This window comes from Anthonomus grandis, chromosome 14 (assembly GCF_022605725.1).
Source record: "Anthonomus grandis grandis chromosome 14, icAntGran1.3, whole genome shotgun sequence".
NCBI lineage: Eukaryota > Metazoa > Arthropoda > Insecta > Coleoptera > Curculionidae > Anthonomus > Anthonomus grandis.
The window spans coordinates 19,264,641-19,274,196 of record NC_065559.1 but is presented as its reverse complement, the minus strand read 5'-3'; the positions used below and the strand labels follow the sequence as shown (position 1 = coordinate 19,274,196).

The window sequence follows — 9,556 nt, the reverse complement described above, 5'->3', positions numbered from 1 at the left end:
TTGATTTTCACGTAGATGAAAAAGCAGTAAATTCTCCACCACAAAATAATATAGTTTTAAGTTTTAAGAAACGATAATAACTACCTTTAATAACTTACTTTTGTAATTTAATAAAGAACTGAAAATTTGTATTTTTCACTTTACTGTGTCACCAAAATATTATTAATAGTTAAGAATTAATTAATAAATAAACTTTTTTATAAAAAAGTGTTTTTATTTTTTGTTACATTTTAATTTATTAAAAAATGATAATACTGTAAAAACAAGAAAAGAAATTTTATTTTTTAAAAATAGCATAATATATCAAAATAACAAATTTTAAACAAAAATAAATCAAAATTCTCAGCGGAATAAACTTAAGAGTTATGCTTACCTATCTAAATATTTGATACAACACATACACACAAATGTAGTTAGTAGCTCTTCTAATATGACACATATTCAAATATGTACAAAACAAAATAGGTACTCCAACAGAAATAAAATAAAATTCTGAATGAAAAATAGTTAAATTAAATATATATTTCTAATGGGATGGAATGTCCACAGTATCATAGAGCAGTTGAAGGAATATAACAATTGTTCTCTAAAAACTTTTCTAGTAAAACATTGTTTTTCTCTAATAAATGGTTTCTCCTTATTTTCACTAAAAGTTTTTGTTCTTTAATTTCTAACTATTTCTTATAGTATTCCTTTCGATCAGTTCTGATTTCCCTTAAAATTTTATATTTCAGTCTTTTGTTTTCGTTAAGATTTTTGGGTGATTTCACAGCCTTTCGTTTTATCCCTGAAGAAATAGTGGAGGCAAGAGTTTTGACCATTTGTATTTCACTAGACTCTATAGGAGTTTTAATTTCTTCCACTTGTCTAGATGTGCCTGGAGCAACGTCTGACTCTGCCATCTCTATATTTTGTCTAGATGTTTTCAGAGGAGCTACCGTATTAGATGATAACAATAAGATGGGGTTAATATTTTTCTTTTGACCTAGTATACTGTGCATTACATCTGCATATTCAAATACCTTTCTTCCCCTTTCTGTTAATTTTGAATTATCTATAATATTTTTTGTAATTTCTTTTTAAAACCTTCCATCTATTTTCGCAATTGCTTGCTAATATTTTTGTTTTGGTAAGAGTTGCCATTTCGTTTGCAATTTCACCGAACATTTTCTTTAAATTTGTTGTCTTCAATGAACCCACCTGGTCGCGGTTCTGTTTAAAAAGGTCTAAAAAACTCAAGGTATTTTGGTGAGTCTATTTATGGCTCTACTTTTCTGTACATTGGCTTTATGAAATATCTAAAAATTCGCCTAATGCCTCTAAAAATATTATCTTAAATTAAGAATCAATTTAAAATAAGTATATTACATAGTAGTTCTTACCACGTGCGGAATTACCTACATCTTATACATCATGATGTATATTGACCAGGTACATTGTTTTTGTAAAGTTTTGCATGTATTTTTTATGTTTGTATTATATTTATTTTAATTTTTTTATTTTGTGTGTTTTGTTTTTAAGTTTTTTTTAGTTAGCTTTAATTACAAAATTTTTTGACAATAAAGCATATGATTGATTGATTGATTAATATTATTTATGATGAGGTATTTTATGTCTCCTGGTATCAAAAGCAAAGTAAAACATTGCTAAATATAAAACAAACTCGGTAAAGTTAAAGTCAGCTGTTGGAGAAATTCAATTGAGGTCCGCGTCGTTTGCGGTAAATAAAAATGCGGAATCGGTATATAATTAGACATGCGCCTTAAGACAATCCTGAACAGTTTACTTCTAGTTCCAAATTGGTTCTAAATGTAACCCACGAACAAAGCTATTGTTCCATAAACTTACTTTCTAAAAGAAACAAAAAACATAGCCATTTATATTATAAACGAAAAACTCTTGCCACCACAAAAGAGGATCTTTTTTTCTATCTAAAAATGCGTCTTCGCTGTTGTATATTTTTATTTCGCTAATCGCTATTGCTGTCGGACTGTTTACGTTATTTAGGCTTTTCACAGATTTTTTAAAATCATGCATATTAAGTCATCATTTTCTATTGACCGTGCGGTTTGTGAATCACGTAAAAGCCCAGTATTGTCTTCTTGTAGCTTTTCTTTTAAGTGCAGCCATTTCTTCTTGAAGTCAGCTCTTGATCTTTTTTAAACGTTCTTTATTATTAAATCCTTTTGCCTTAAGTCTTGAGTCAAGAAAAGTCGACTGTTTGCAGCTTATTGCGCTCTAAAGATTATTATTATACTACTAGATTAGATTAGATTAAAATCAGGGTGAAGTTACACTGCGAACCTAACAGATCTATTGTATGCACCTTCCTAATTACTGCTTAATGTACAGCTTCAAGTCAAAGTACTTCGTACAATCCTATTGCTTTGATAAAGGCTAGTAATTGTGACGGCTTTAGTGACGGGATGATTTCTGACTTCATAGCTGCCAAGATGTATAGCACGATTTTTGGCAACGGTTTCGCATGCGGTTACTAGGTGTTCTGGGGTCTCCTGCATTCACTAGTCTGTTCTAGTTTTAGTTTTCTGTGGAGTTCTCGAAGGTGACAAGGCCGCGTTAAAAAACCTGTAAGAATACATAGTTTAGTTTTAGTAAAACTTACTGGAGCTTTAGATCTTTTTGGGTTGATGGTTCCAAGGAACATTTCGGATTGCCTCAACCTCGGATGATCATCCCAGAGTTGTTTCTCCATTTTTGAAAGATTATATAGGTAAGTACTTTTGCCTATGCCGCAGAAAGGTTCCTGTCCCCCAAACTGAGAGCCGGAACCTTTTTTTTTACCAAAATCTTGGCTTCCTCGTTACCCTGCACGCCTGTATGACCAGGTACTCAAAATATTGTGACTTTATTTTTCTTTCCTAGCTCATTGAGTTTTCTTAAATAGTCTCTTATCATTTTAGAACCGATGGCATGTGAGCTCAATGCTGCTATGGCCGCTTGACTGTCGGTGAAGATTGCGTGGTCCTGCTTGAGATAGTGTTTGTCCAGGATTAATTGAGTGCATCTTTCTATAGCGTGTATTTCTGCTATTAAACTACTAACAATTAGGATTATTTTTGAGAAAGTAACTTGTTTTTCGTCAATAATCTCAACAAGGATCAATGGTTCTACTGCATTTTCCAACATGTTGAAGTAAAGGTTTGTCTAATCTATAAAGTCTTGTCAAATTTTGATCTAAAATAGGAGTCCCAACAATGTGAATATATTCCAGCGGCCAGCCCACATATTTATTTTTTTCTGGCTATTGTGTGTGTGTTTCACGAAATATGTGAGGATTTACATCGCTCCAATAACGGACATTTTGTCCAGAAATATTGCCATTCAAAAAAAAGTACATTTATCACTCAAACACGTGCTTCACATAAGTAGGCTGGCGTCCTATTCTCTCGGTCATTACTTCGCAGAAGTCAACATCGACCATTCAAAAGATAAGAGGAAAAGGGGGTAATTAAGAGCCGCACTATAACATTCACTAGTCGTAACGAGTAGTACTTCTGATAAATATTTCACAGCCAAACTAACGTACCGCTAACCACAAACGACAAGTAGTAAAAAGTAATCTGAATCATCAAAACATTCATTTGAATCGGAACTAATTTAAATTGCTTAATCCGGGACAGCGCGTACGCAGTCCCGACTACCAAAAATTACGCGCCCGAGTTATCCGCATTAGGGATAATCGCAGAGGTCAGCCCAACCGTAGTGCAATGGAAGGGCCTCACTCCGGAGGAACCGCCTTGTTGATCACGGTAAGCTCTACGCCAGGTAAGTATGCTTAAAAATACTCGAAGATGAATTTTTGAGCAAATGTGTCGAGTATACCGCGGTGACATTATGAGACCGCTGCCATCTGTTAATATCGCTGCAAACTACTATGCTTTTTTTTGGCGCCCAATGTGGGGCATGAATACTAGTTAGTACGTTACAAAACGTAATGTCTAGCGAAATACTTTTATGTATTTGCTTAAAACTCATTATCAGTATATACGGAATGTATTAATCCTGTTACAAAGTAATGTTAAAATGTTACATAAAAGATATGTTACAGATACGTCAGTGGCTGTTATGAATAACACTTGAGTTGAAACTCCAAGTATGTACTCATGAGCATGAGCATGAAGTGCTGGTTTGTTCTCCGTTTTATATGAATAAAAATAATTCGCTGAGAGGAGTATGTGCTCCGAATACATAAAGTAGATACTCGATATTTCCAAACAAGTCTGCACCTGAAAAAACACCAAATAAACAAGTGCCGCGTTTCGCATATTCGTGTATTAGTATAAATTCAAGTATCAGTGTGCAATGAGTGAAAGTGAAGAAGAAACTGAAGTCTGCGAATCCCAAATGGGATTTGTAAACATGCTACGTGATGTTCCCATACTTTTATCCAAGTCACAAACACCAGCTGTCCGAAAGTCAAAAAGCCAAGCAATAGAACTGATTAACAAACAGTGGAAGCTGAATTTCGGGTCACAAATAACGACAAGTCAAATGTACAAAAAAATTAATAATATGAAATCCAGACTCAAGAAAAAGACTGACATAAACAGGACTGGAAATAAGAAAATTGTGCTGCAGGATTGGGAAAAGATTTTGTTGGAAATCATGGAAGGCAACGCAAATCCAGTACTTGCAAAAGTTCCAGGTAAATTAATTAATATCTTCTTCATAAGTAACTTTATTTAAATTACCATATATATTAGTGAACCTATCTAAAGTTTGCTATTATTTATTATTTTGTGAAAATTGAATGATTTATAAAGTTATGTTGTTTATAATAATTAATTACTTATTGTTTAACATTTGATCAAGTATTTTAGACAGACATTTTTGTAGCTTAGAAACAAAAAAAAGTTACAATATTATTTACCAAACTTTATCACTTGTCCATTTTTTAATATAGAAACTGTATGAATATTTACTTAATTTTTCATTTTAGGAGCATTATCCGTCGGCATACAACAAACAGAGACGAAAATCGGCCATGAAGATACAATCCCTAGTCAATCAACTTCTGCTTCTGAAACGAGTGCAGCAAATGATGATGCTATTAGTACAGTACAACATGCACCTAAAAAAAAGAAACATAATAAAGGTAGTCCTCTCGAAGAATATGAAACAAACGTTACTAAACAACTCTCGAATAACGAACTACAAAGACTAGTTTTACTGAAACAACTGAGAGTTTTAGAAATGAAAGAGGAAAAACTCAAGAGACAGCTAAGCAGAGATGTTGATGAACAATATAATTCAAGCTGACAATGGACAAGCATATTTCAAATTATAATGTGTCAATACTTTTTAGAATCACTTACAAAATAAAGAATTCTAACATGAGTTATGTGACGAGCCACCCTGTACAACCATGGAAGCCACTAGCTGCTGACCCTGCATTTTATTACAACAAAACTGTTTCATTGTTTATTATCGAGTTAGTCAATTGAAGTTGCTAAGACAATTAGCATGTAATTTGTATTAATTAATTTTCAAATAAAATAATATTTTTTAAAAAGGCGTTTTGGTTGTTAAGATAGTTAAATGGCGCAGTCGGTAGGATAGTCCGGAGTTAGATCGGTTAGTGTATCGAACGTTCGTTTTAACGATTAATCGGGCTATACGAAACTTGATGAAAATTCGGTGGAGGTATCTGCAGTGAATTTATCGAAAATTGCTGAAACAAGAAGACCACTATTGGAGATTCATCGGTGATTAGATACAAATCATCTAATTACGCAAGGAGGCAGAATATTAGACTGTCCCTTATAGAAATGACCATCGCCTTTATGTAAGTACAGCTCATTAAGTTAATGTCCAATATAGATGAATTAAGCGTTGTATTGAATAATCTTAAAATCTCTTCAGCTGACTCACCATTAGATAATAATTTAAATTTAGAAAATTTACATTTAAATACTAGGATGCCCACTTTTAAACCGGAATATTTAAATTGTGTCCCGAATTTTGATGGGAACCCTAATGATCTTAACCGATATCTCGTAAACTGTGAAACTTTAATTAAGCACTTTTATGATCAAACGGATCCTAATAAATTTGAAAATGTTTATTTACTTAATTGCTTAATAGGTAAATTAATTGGAAATGCTAAAATTGTGGTAAATATTCAAAATGTAAGTACTTGGAATGATCTTAAACTAACTCTTGAAAGAAATTTTGCTGATCAAAGAGATGAGGCTTGCCTCAATCGCGACCTTGTTATGCTTAGGCAAAATTCAAATGAAAATCCCAATCAGTTTTATGATAAGGTACTGCATTTATTGAATTTACTTTGTTCATATATTGATAGTCATGAAATTACAGATGTTGCTAAAAATTTAAAACGTACAATGTACTCAGAATTAGCACTTAAAACTTTTGTATCAGGTCTTAAAGAGCCTTTAGGGACAAATATTCGGTGTATGCGGCCAAGAACCCTAGCCGAAGCTTCTCAATTTGTAAATCAAGAAAACAATAGCTTATACTTTCAGAATAATAATAAAATTAATAAACCTCAGTATAATCAAAGTTTTAATAAATCTATACAACAACCCAACTACATCCAACCAAATTTAAATAATCATAATAATTTTAACTCAAATACACCCCATGATCTATTTATGAGACAAAATGTTTTTCCATCTCAACCAGTTCCTATACGCCCTAGAATTTTACCTCAACGTCCTCTGCCAACAAACTCACAAGTTTTTGGTAGACCACCCCAAAATCGAAACGTTTTTAGGCCAAATCAAATGAGGGAAAAAGATCTTCCTCGACCGACGCCTATGAGCATAACTTCTAGACAATTCTCCCATAATTCTAGAAATAATCAATCTATGCAAACTTATAACCCTAATCAATCACCACGAAACTTCCAAACTAGACAAAATCACTTTGTGCCCTCAGGCCCTCGTAATTTTGTATCAGAAGAATTATATAATACTGAGACTAATCAATATTATGATGATTATGATGATAATTATTATTGCGATTCAAAAGAACCCACAACTTTTAATGATGAGGTTCATCAAAATAATTCCCAATTTCACTATGAAGCATATGACGATCAACAAGAACCCGAAACTTTAGAAAATTTTACAAAACAGCCTCCAGAGGAGACCAATCCTTAGTAGCTCCTATAATAAGCTTTAATTTAATTACTACCAGTAAACTACCCTACATTATATTTCCAGAACATAATTTAAAATTTTTAATTGATAGCGGTTCATCTCGATCTTTCATTAACCCTAACTTGGCAAACAAATTTTACAAAAAGGATATAATAGAAGACCCGTTTATTTGTATCTCGTGGAAAAGAAATGTCAGCTCATAAATTTAGTACTCTTATACCAACATCCAGAATTTTTAACTTACCCGAACCTTTACAATTAAAATTCTTTTTATTTAAATTCCATGACATTTTTGATGGTCTTATAGGAGTAGATAATCTTGAAATTTTAAGAACAAATTTAGATTTTGGCAATGGTTACTTACGTACTCCTTATGCTGAAATAAAATTACTTTTCCAAAACACAAAACGAAACCTAAATCAAATAAGTGTAGAACCCCGATGCGAACAAGTTATAAAAATTAAAACTTCAATCAAAAATGGTGAAATCATTATTCCATATCAAAAAATAGGAAATTGTGAAATCCCAGAAAGTCTCTCTATTGCAAAGAATGGCATAGCCCTCACCACTATCTTAAATAGCTCTACTGATAAAATTCTATTAGATTTTTCCGAACCCATAAAAGTTGAACCCTTTGAAAGAAAAGAATTAGAATCCATTGATTTTAACTTAATCGATAATTTTACCAATAAATCTCCTAATTTTAAACCGGAAAAACTAATCAGAACAGATCATATGAATCAAGAAGAAAAATTTGCAATTTTAAAATTATGTAAAGAATACTCTGATATTTTTTATGATGAAAATACTCCTCTTACGTTCACAAGTCAGGTAAAACACGAAATTAAAACCACAGATGAAACACCCATTTATTCGAAAACATACAGATATCCCTTTATTCACAAACAAGAAGTTGAGCGTCAAATAAAAAAGATGTTGGAGCAAAATATTATAAGACCCAGTGTATCCCCATGGTCCTCACCAATTTGGGTAGTACCAAAAAAAATTGACTCTAGCGGAAAACAAAAGTGGAGATGCGTAATAGACTTCAGAAAACTGAATGAAATTACCATCGATATGCGGTATCCTCTACCCAATATAACAGATCTTCTCGATAAGCTAGGTAAATGTCAATATTTTTCAACCCTCGATCTAGCGAGTGGTTTCCACCAAATTCCAATGAACGAAAAGGACATTCCGAAAACTGCTTTCAGTTGTGAGAATGGGCACTACGAATTTCTGCGTATGCCTTTTGGCCTGAAAAATGCCCCCGCGACCTTCCAACGCGCAATGGACAATGTCTTTCGTGGAATGCAAAACGAAAAGTGTGCCGTTTACCTTGATGATATAATTGTCTACTCTACCTCTTTACAAGAACACATCGATAAATTACGCGCCGTTTTCCAACGTCTTCGTGAAACCAATTTCAAATTACAGCTAGATAAAACCGATTTTTTAAAAAAGGAAGTAGGATATTTAGGACACATTGTTACCCCTTCAGGTGTCAAACCCAACCCCGAAAAAATTAAAGCCATTAAAAATTATCCTATTCCAAAAACTACTAAGCAAATTAAGGGATTTTTAGGATTATTAGGCTATTACAGGAAATTCATTGATAATTTCGCTAAATTGACTAAACCTCTAACCAAATGTTTAAAAAAAGGAGCCACTATAGAACATAACGCTGAATTTATAAATTGCTTTGAAACCTGTAAAAATCTTTTAATGAACGACCCTATTTTACAATATCCAAATTTTAACAAACCCTTTAATTTAACAACGGACGCAAGCAATATAGCACTAGGTGCTGTGCTTTCTCAAGGACCAATTGGTAATGACCTACCAATCGCATATGCATCACGTACTTTAAATGATAGTGAGGTCAATTATTCAACCATAGAAAAAGAACTTCTCTGTATTGTCTGGGCTACGAAGTACTTTAGGCCTTATCTCTACGGACGAAAATTCAACATAATTACGGATCATAAACCTTTACAATGGTTATTCTCACTAAAGGATCCTTCATCAAAATTACTACGTTGGCGAATTAAATTAGATGAATATAATTATACGATTTATTATAAAAAGGGTAAACTAAATACAAATGCCGACGCCCTTTCACGTGTAGAAATCCACACCAATGATACGGATACAAATTTTAATTTAAGTAAATATATTGAGGAATTTAATCAGTCTCTTCAAAATTCCGAAAATTTAAACCCAGAAAATGAAAACCCTGACCAAGACAATATTTCAATGATTGTGCAACATGACCCTACAGATCAATGCCCCCAAACAAACGAAGGCACTGAAAATCTTCCCGTCGAAAACACAGACGATATAGTGCAACCTGATATTCCTAATGACGATAACGCAAATGACGACACTGTTCATACCAATGCTGAACAAAA

The 9,556-nt window shown here is 32.8% G+C and overlaps 1 non-coding gene across 1 annotated transcript; it reads right to left on the bottom strand.

Annotated features, from left to right (window-relative positions):
- Positions 1-3,632: 3,632 nt before the first annotated feature.
- LOC126744827 (U1 spliceosomal RNA) lies at positions 3,633-3,794 on the bottom strand. The gene has a single exon (XR_007663322.1). It is a non-coding gene; the product is annotated as a U1 spliceosomal RNA (small nuclear RNA).
- Between the last annotated feature and the right edge of the window lie 5,762 nt (positions 3,795-9,556).